We start from the raw sequence: 10,251 nt of genomic DNA, 5'->3' as shown, positions 1-10,251 counted from the left end.
TAGGGTTGTTGACTTCAGACAATAATACAAACAACTGGACACACTCAGGTCTGTTCAGCTGTTTAAGTTACACTAAATGTAGTTGTTGTAGGATGAACACTGCTTGTTCAATGAGACTTGCAGTAAAACACAGATATAAAAAGACTCCAGTGCAGGACTACAAAAACCCAAATGAAAAAAATGTAAAATCTCACTTTGACTCAATTTATTACCACATTTAAGACTTGGCGTGCTGCTGACTAATCAGGTTGCCCGCTGTTCAGTTCAACAATGGGAAAGAGATTTTTCCTGATTTGACATGACACTTTTCAATATTTCATCTACGGTTCATAATGACCTGGCCTTTTTACAGTCAGCTTATGTAACTTTCAGACAAAATCCACTGCCCTCTGATCAATACTTACCTCTCGTATACCGTGAAGATATGACTTTTACAGCTAAACTATAATCCAACCAATTTAATGAAGTCACTTTATTTTAAATATTTGATCTTGTGTAATAAAGAAATGTTGCCTTTTGAGAAATGGCAAATACTCCTCTGATTTTAAATATTTGCATCTGTTATCTGTACAATTAGGAAAAAAAAAAGGAAAAAAAAAAAAAAAATATATATATATATATATATATATATATATATATAAAATAAATTTCTTATACAAATGTTTTTTATGAATACAGATTTCTCTTGTGGTGGAGAAGTCACACTTTCAGTCTCTCATAACCCTGATAACTGTATTACATGTCTGTTAAATAACCAGTAAATCGCTGTTCAAGTATTCACAAATGACAAAACTATTCTATGTATGTTAGTCACGATTTTTGTCTTCTCTCCTTCCTTCTTTCACGTCTTCTCTGCACACATTCACAAGTTCAAAATGTCCTGAGCAGTGGATGGTATATTTCCTCCTGCTTTCCTCTCCTCTGAGGTCAGCCCTGGCATGAAATGTTGAGTCAACATCTGTATGTCAGCAAGCGGCCACCAGAGGGCGCTACTAGCAGCTGTGTGTTTCTATGCTTTGTTGCCAAAAGCTCTGCCTTTCTAACTGCCTTGACTGTTTGACTAGCACTGACCATAAAGCTATGAAATGTGAGAAATATTCGTCAAACATAGATATGAAATAATCACAGCAGAAGAACAGATACATTTTTTTTTTTTAGACCTCTCACTTATTATGTGTAAGTTGTGTTTGTCCCATAGAAATGATCACCCGGTTCATATTGGGTGTCCCTGGTGGCAGCGTTCGCATGACCTAATGGCAGCATTACATGACAACATAATGAGCCTCCTTGCTGGTGCTCTTTTGTTCTAGTCCCCGAGGTAAAAAGTATATGCCCCCCCCCCCCCCCCGGCAGCCCTTCCATCAGAAAGCTCTTTTGTCTCAACAATCATTTCATAGACATACACAGACCTAAAATAGGACCATGATTGGTGCAATTTAGGTGCATTTAGCTGAGCTGAATACTGGTGAAGCGGAGATTGATTCTTTTTTTTTTCCCCTGCTGAGATTTAAAGGGAAATTATGGAGTCTGACTTTTCCTCTCAGCTCATCTCTCTGTAAACAGGATGTCTACCTCTTAGCTACTCGCTCCACAGTTATTTACCTACATTTTACGTTTGTGTGTTGTGTGTATGAACACTCATGCTTACACCGAATGTCCAACAGTGAAGGTGAACCACATAAAAAAGCATTTTCAAAAATAGTATATCAACAATGGTAACTTGTTTTTCGGGCAGGTATGCAGAGAACAACTGCTTTATCTTTTGTTCTTACTCTGTGATCATGATGCAGCCAATGGAGGTAAAGTCCTTCCGCTGTCGGTGTGGATGAATATGTACAGTTACACTCTGAATGAATGAGTGAATGAAGATGAGCTACTTTTGTGTGAATGCAGACTAAAGAAAGTAAACTAGCGATGAGGTTACTGTGGGTTGGCATCCAGGATGTGTTGAGTCCATTGCTGGAGCTTGCTTTGCTAGGACATTTTCAGAGTCTGTTTGTTTAGACTGCAGACTGTGGACCATTAGCACACATCCCTACATAATGTTTGATGGGGGGATTCTGGGGCCTTGTTTTGGAAGGTAGGCCTCCGGCTGCCTCTCGTCTTCCGTAATCCAAAGGGGCCTCTGGGAAATGATGTCACGAGGAAGACACCCCTATACTGACCCAAGACGGTTCACAGAAGTCTGCAACAGTATGTGGACAGTTACCACATGCCATGTAAGTTGTGTATAGTGACACCAGGACGCAGCCTATTGGAAACGCTGTGTATATAAAAGACCGACAAAAAGGCTCTTCCGTGGCTCACAAGGATTTCATCTTGATGTAATGCCAGTGTTGGAGGCGTGTTTATAGGGTTCTTTGTACAGCCTGAGGCAATAGAAACAAAAAATAATCAGGTATTTCCTATTTCCCCTGCTCAATGAAGCTTACGTTTTTGTGCTGTCCAGTATATAGTATTTCCAAATAAGCCATAATGGCCTCATTCACCACTACATTTCAGAATTTGTAGAATAAGTCAAATATTGAATTTGGAGAACTATATTTACCCGGCAGTGTAAAAAAAAGAAGTGGTTATTTTTTACTGAAAATGTGCACAAAAACGAAATCTAAATATGCTTTCTGTTGCGTGCACAGTATTGAAAACACGTTCTGTGCACCTATATAAATAACAGGTGGGGTGGACCACTATTCATCGGTACAACGTAAATCTATAATTCAGCAATAACTATTGCCATTGCCACGTTTATGATATTACTTTGCTGTTGAAATTGTTTGTTGTGCTTTCTTGGGCTGCAGTTTGTGGTGGTGCAGAATTACGTATTCATAAAGCGTCTTTGTTATTGTAGCAGTAGATTCAACAATGGGAGTAAACTGCTTTGAATCGAATGAAGCTCTGTCGCTGTGTCAATAATTGTCTGACTTGAAATATTGAATTTGGCTAAAAACACTCCTCACAGGGTGAAATACAGCAATCACAGCGGCCAGCTCTGCCTCGCCGTCTTCCTCAGACATCATCCTCTCCATCTTCCGCTATCCCTCTTCTTCTCTGTTGTCTCATCCCACCCTTTTCACTCTCTCTTCCTTTCATTAGAGTTAAGTCCCTGATTTGTATTCCGCGATAACGGCCAAGATTAAAGTAGGCATTGAAAAAAAAAAAAAAAAAACAGCATTTGCATGATGCATTCACTGATTAGGCTAAGCGTCCCTCTTAATTGTGTTGTTTTGCACATGGCGGGGCTCTCATGCTGATACTCTGTGGATCTTACTCTTCCCATGCAATCTCGCCAATTCGCTTCAATTTCCTCCCCACTTCACTGCATCCGTCCCACCGACCTCCCGCTGCCATACACCAATATGGCAGGTCAGGGACTCGCAATACTGGATCAGGGTTTTAGAAGTGTTAATGCTGAAGTACTTGTGAATCCCTTTGAATCTATGAGCAGCTCGGTAATAATGAAGATATGGAACCAGGAGCACAGTGATCCGTCCTTGTATTTGATGTTGTTGTTGTTATTTCTGTGTGTGTGTGTGTGTGTGTGTGTGTGTGTTCCCCCTGTAGCCATCTCCTCTCTTTTACCCTAATCCAATAGGCAGCAGGGTGCTGACATATAGTGGTGAGTGGCCACACTTGTGACGTGAAACCGCACTAAATGCATTACAGGTGACTTGAAGGGGATGACGCAAAGGGCACTCTTTCATCATGTGGAAAATAAAAACAGACAGCCAAAACACGGAGAGGTCCTGCATGGCTATTGAAAGGAAGCATCACGAAAGATACATAAATAAAAAAAACAGTTACGGGAATATGGCTGTGAGTGAAGCAAGGGTGCTCAGTCAGGCGGCTCGGAGATTGAAGCAAAATGATTTGAAAAACGGTGGTGATTTACATATTGTATTTACATATAACAGTGAATTGATCCTTCTGATGAATATTTCCTGTGCAAAAGTCTGACATACTTTATTCCTTGGTGCCATAGACTTCCATTCCTGTTCAAAACCTTTTAAAAACACATGAATGAGCCACATTATTACACTGGGAGATGTGTCACATTATTACATTGAACTTGGGCACAATAGACTGTGGTTGTTTTTTTGTTTTGTTTTTACTGATCCTGCCAAGCCAGTTTGATCCAGTCAAACCTTTCCCCTGCTGTAAATACTCACTGGCACATTAAATCCACCGCTGAAAATAGTCCTTGACGAATACACTGTTTACTTCAGTTTGACTCATGTTTGCTTAAAGCTACAGTACCTACAGCTGTTTTAGGAAATGATTTAGCCTTTTTAAGAAGTGAAACTCTTATATAAATGTCAGCCATTCATAAAGATTTACATCAGAACCTTCAGGGCTGAGAATCACAGACAGGATGTGGAAGTTGGAAAGTATTTGTGGAACGACTAATGCATGGTTGGTACTGGTCTATTCCAAAAATACCGAATATCACCCCGCCCCGTCCTTTAACGTGGATTATTGGATATGGATGAATGTGGTTTACAGCAGACTGATCAAGGTTGAGTCACCAGCGACAGCACTCCCAGCCCTGCAGTGCAGGCACAGTGACATCAGGCTGTGGGCCAGATGCATTGTTCTGTTGTCGCATTCAATACAGCATAAGTCCACATGATCACTCAGGGCAGACAATCACAGGAATGAGTATTCCATAACAAAGGAACTAATTCAATGGACGCCCCCCACTCTGCTCCAATCAGGGCTCTCCGTCTCTCTACTGACCAATACATGGCCATGTTCAGGGGTCACTTACTACAGACACACTGTTTGTGGTTGGTTTTCTCTGTTTGGTAATTAATGTCACAAAGTGCCCCGAGACCAGTGAAAAGGTCAGCTAATTACAGTAACCCTAAACCTCATTTCAGCTAAAGCGCTTTCCTCTGTGCAAGTTATAATTGACAGTATTTGTGTTGCATGGGAGCAGCCTTGTTTGTCTCACAGTGTGGATATGAGCACTGCAGCCGTACGACTTAGGAAAAAGCTAAGCCGTAACTTGTGGGCCTTCATGGATTTAATAGAGACGGGGATAAGCCCATAAAAATATAAGGATGGCTGCGCTCAATGCAGACGTGCCAATTCCATTTCTTTCCCCCTTGCATCACAAATGATGTCAACAACAGTGCATTAATGGGGAGGAAGATACTACAACCTCCAGGCCTCAGCAGCCTGTATGTTTGTCGGTCCGTCTTTGTTTCTTTTTCCAGCTGACTATGTTGAACACTGTAGGTTCCAGTTTGTCATCTTTTCTTAGTGCTCATGTCATGAACATGCTGCTAAACTCCTTCGTCAGTCCAGAGGACAGCGGTGAACTTGACTTTATTGGCTCACACATGACGTCATAACGTGAAAGTTTACACTGTTGCGTTGTATGTAAAATGAGCAGGAATGCTGTCATGCCAAAGTCAAATCCTGAAAAGAAAAACTATCACATGGTCCACAAATACATGCAACATGCAGTTTAGCAGCAGCAACAGCTGGGTACATGGGGGCGTTTCTCTCTCACGTGTCGGGGTGGGCACTCCATGCTAATCGATGGCTCTTGGGTCCGGGGATGGGGGGTGGGTCTTGGGGGGGAGGTATATCCAGACAGCTGAAATTCTGGGCGAGCCTCTCGTGGCGTCACTTCTCCAGTGGACCCTCCACGTGAGCCCACACAGCCTACACTTTACAGACAGGCAGCCATTCATGAGCGTTCTCAGCATCATGTTGTGTGAAGTTACACCCTTATGAGCCTCTCTAAAGCGCTTTATTCCTGTTTTGTTCGTCTTTTCCCTTTAATTTTACAATCAGCGGACATGTGATCAAACACATACATACATACATACATTTGTTATGTAATGCCAGGCAGACGGAGTAATAATAATAATAATAATAATACATTCTCTGGTGATTATATTCAGCCATCTGAAGGCAACAATCTGTTCCATCTGCAGTCTCTAATTGGAGTGATGTAGCGCACTAAGCCACAATTACGCACGCCATATCCGCTGCTTAATTGATGTGCAACAAGCACCAGACTGTTGCAACGAAACAAAAACAAAATCACCGCAGAAACCTCCGTGCTCGTGCGCACATAAAACTGGTCGCTTATGTATAATTACACTACAAAGCTTCTGTTGTAAACCGGCACGTTAACAAGGTCCCGCAGCTCCGTGAAAAGTTGTGGACCACTATAACACAACTTGGACCGTCGGGACCATCCGTGTTCTCCGTGTCTCCATCTCGAAGCACCGGGTAACCCAGGGCAACAGCTGAGCGCGTCATCCCCTGCTTAACGTCGGACCAAAGTAGCGCCTGCAGCTCCGCGGTTTTGATTACGAGAGCACACACAGGTGGACGTGATGGGGAGCTTGGCGTGATGTCTTTCGCGTTCAGTTTCAAAGCGATGCTCGTGTTCCCAGAAAATGAAATATTTATTTATGTACGATTGCAAAGCTTATGTCGCAATATGAAGATAAAACTTGAACCGTGCCCTCGGTGTCCTCTTGACCGCACAGAGCAGCAACTGACCTGCTATCGATGTATGGATTATAAAGCGATACAAACAAACGCTCTGCGCAGCTGCTGTTTCTAATGACAGTACGGGACGGGCATCTAATCATCTGAAACATGACACATAACACGTTGATGTAACCCAAAAAACGTGTTACGGCACCACATTATCTCCCCCACGTTATGAACGTGCATATGGCTGTCGTGCGCATGCGTATCCAGGGCAGCGACCCAGTGCACTATGGGGTCAATATATTTCATTTGCATATGGAAACATGATTTGAGGCCAATCGCTTTAAAAGCATTCTTGCGAAGTATGCAAGTTATATGTTAAATAGACATATCATATTTGATTTCAGGGAAATAGCCTGCTGCAGCCTGGAGACTGTAGTTTTAACTCCAAGCTGCCCGCTTGCTGAAGAAAAAAAAATTATAATGAAAATGGAAAATGTATTGGGTGCTGAATGCAGTACATGATTATTGAATCTTTGAAAATCGATCAACTAACAAAAACATACTTGTTTTAAAAAACAAACAAACTCTAATCAAGGATATGATAAGTTCCTGCAGTCAAGTAGCCTACAAGCAGAGACGACTAACTTATCTTAACGATTAACTTTTCTGCATTTTGTCCTCAAATTGAGACTAAAAAGTCACTGTTCACGGAACATCAGTCTGGTTGGTTCAAAATTGAAATAGCATATGTTGCATCTTTCTTCTTCTGGCATGGTTCTCTCTAATAACAAGTAGTACAATGTTAATTTGCTTCCTCGTTTAAACTTTGCCTCTCACCAGAAAGCCTGGCAGCAGGCAGCTCCTCACAGGAGAGTTTTATTTTGGAGGTTGTGGCCCGGCAGTCTTCCTCCCCGGCTGTCCCTGCTCATAATGGAGCAGATTGGATTGTTGGCGGATGGGGGCGCTTCACCGCCATTAGAAACACACCGACACACACTCATACACTCACTCACTCACTGGCTCGGTCTATGCGACGCTACGCGTGTAGCCCCTGAAAGTGGACTAGAAGATGGACTGAGTTGCAGATAAGACAACAAATCTTCACCGCGGAAGCGAACCGGACCCGATTATTCGATGATCGGGTGATGTGAAAACACTGATCGCGGAGATCAGACCTGGGCCGAGCAGGCTGAAGTGAAGAAGCAGGAATTTCCGTGCCTGTTACTCACGCTGGCCATCAGATGACCAAGTTCTGAAAAGTCGATCTGCGCTGTGTTTGCGGGGTTTAAGCTCGAGACTAAGTAGAATAAGTAAGTACGTTTGTGTTTTGTTTCTTTTAAAGTGCGGAGAGCTTCTTTTTTTTTTTTTTTTTTTTGTGTGCGTTCACCCATATCTCCGAGACTCCATGTGTTACGCAGCTTACGCACGATCCTGGAAACTTTGCTAAAAAACAATTTAGCAAATTACAAATGCAATTTTGCTCTTTGCAAAATGTTGTTTGACCAATCATACATATTTAATACGCTGAGTCTACTGCACGGTGTATTTGAAGCTCGCATTAACATGACATCAACTTAAAGTTGGTCTAAAATTCCGCTGCAACTGCTCATGAAGTGACAGCCGTGGTCTGTGTGGACGGGTGCAGCCTAAAGAGCGTAATACTGATACATATCAAATCCCGAGGGAGGAATAGAAACATCTGCGTGAGATAGAGATGAGCTCGACACTGGGGGAAGAAAGGGGATCGAACCTCGAATATTAAGTGTACAACTGAAATATTCTGTAGTGTTTCTTCACTGTTGACACAGCCTGGTGTATTGTTGCATGCACAGATGGAAATCAGTACAGGCCCATGCTCGCTCCAGTGACCATGACATGCTTATTTACTTTACTGTAGATGCATTACACGAGTGCAACCATAGAGATAATCAGTTTTCCTTTCTTCACTGTTTTGATCTATTAATCAACAAATGTAGAGCAGTGTTAATGAGAAGTTGCCAGAGTTCATGATGCCTTTTAAACTGCTGATATGTTGTCTCAACTGCCCAAAAACCCAAAGGAATTCAGTTTACATCAATACAAAATATATAAAACTGGAACCAGCTTATGTCCGGATTCTTACTGGTTAAATTACTTAGACCATTGAAAATACACTCAAGATATTGATTAATTTATTACCACACTACGTTACTAAATGAATTAATTGAACATTATTTCCATCCAGTATTTGACTGTAAGAGCAGTTTGACAGATTCTATGTGTTTTTATTATTATACTGCTTGTATTAGAAAGCGCAGTACGCTGGGATGAGAGGCCATGTGCAAACTCAATCTGGTTTTGTGTAATATTTCAATTAGTTTCGCCCTGCTGTAGTTAGTTATATTCCTTAAGAAAAAGGTTTTACTCCACCGTTGAGTCCCATGACTTTTTTTTTTTTTTCTTCTTCTGTTGTGGCTCCAGATCATTCTTTTTTTTTTTTAATCTAAATCGGATATACATTGCTTTCGCTATTACGTCCACTGGATGGCATTAGTTTAGGGGCAATTTAAAAATAATCTCCAATCCCCTGACACTGGGATGTTATGCATAATATCACAAACCAGTTTTCCTTTAAGACCGTATGGTTGGATGGTATTCACCTAAATAAAGCTAAGCCATATTCAATAAGATATATTGTTACATCGGCTCCTCGGATGCAGAGAAAAAGCAAGTTGAAGGACATGTATAATAGCAGCCTCCTGAGGTACGAGGTGTATTAATAGATGAGGCGAGGGTTTTTAAGAGAAATTATAGTTCCATCAGTTTCTGTCTCATTGTTTGCTCCACTCCCACATACAGCATTAAGTACAGCTGTTATGTTCTGACAGCACTCGGGAAGACCATTAGATTTTTACACGCATCAACGTGCACTTTGTCTGATGGTGGTTGTCAGGGTGTGTGTGTGTGTGTGTGTGTGTGTGTGTGTGTGTGTGTGTGTGTGTGTGTGTGTGTGTGTGTGTGTGTGTGTGACATAGAGGGAGAAACAGCAGGATTTAGTGCAAATTGGAGAGTTCTGTGCTGCACATTTATACTTAGACTTCATTCTTTATTCTTCTTTTTCACTTATTAGTTCGCCTGTCACTGTCCATTCTGTAAAGTTTGAATCAAGTCTCTCTGAAATGACCAATCGAGGCATAACCGAGGTTATTGTGTTGATGTTAAGCAGCGGAGACCAGATGAAAAGGTAAGATTCAGGCGAAATTTAGCTTGACGGCTATTAGTAATATCTTTGACAAACTGTTGCATGCCCGTGCGTGCGCGCGCACACACACGTTGCGCGGCATGCTGCACAGCAGACATTTTCCCTAAAGATCGATTTTGAGATCTGTGCAGCACACACTGTCTCCGTTTCTGCTGGACCCGGGCTCTTGCTCGCAGTCTTTACCTTTCTTGTTCTCGCTCCGATACACACACTTGATTTTTACACGTACACGCCTGCACATGCACGCATGCAAACACCAAACGCTTGCTTCCACTTGCCTCACAGACACAGAGTGTAGCATGGGTTTGCAGATGTGTGTCCTGCTTCCAGCACAAGCTCTCCTCATGCCAGTGTGCTGACTCTGAGTTTTCCTCTCTCTCTCTCTCTCTCTCTCTCTCTCTCTCTCTCTCTCTCTCTCTCTCTCTCTCTTTCTCTCTCTCTCTCTCTCTCTCTCTCTCTCTCTCTCTCTCTCTCTCTCTCTCTCTCTCTCTCTCTCTCTCTCTCTCTCTCTCTCTCTCTCTCTCTCTCTCTCTGTCTCTCTCTCTCTCTCT

The 10,251-nt window shown here is 42.2% G+C and overlaps 1 protein-coding gene across 1 annotated transcript in view; it reads left to right on the top strand.

Moving 5' to 3' along the window:
• The first annotated feature begins 7,380 nt into the window (after positions 1–7,380).
• The window catches only part of ghra (growth hormone receptor a), a 29,191-nt gene continuing 26,320 nt past the window's right edge, over positions 7,381–10,251 (top strand). Inside the window, exon 1 of the mRNA XM_031856300.1 lies at positions 7,381–7,769. The gene's annotated coding sequence lies outside the window, so the exon portion shown is untranslated. The remainder of the gene's footprint in view (positions 7,770–10,251) is intronic.

Source organism: Anarrhichthys ocellatus, unplaced genomic scaffold (genome assembly GCF_004355925.1).
Source record: "Anarrhichthys ocellatus isolate YVR2014 unplaced genomic scaffold, GSC_Weel_1.0 scaffold17, whole genome shotgun sequence".
NCBI lineage: Eukaryota > Metazoa > Chordata > Actinopteri > Perciformes > Anarhichadidae > Anarrhichthys > Anarrhichthys ocellatus.
Note: the sequence above shows the minus strand (reverse complement) of the source record. Positions and strands in the feature narration are given on the sequence as shown.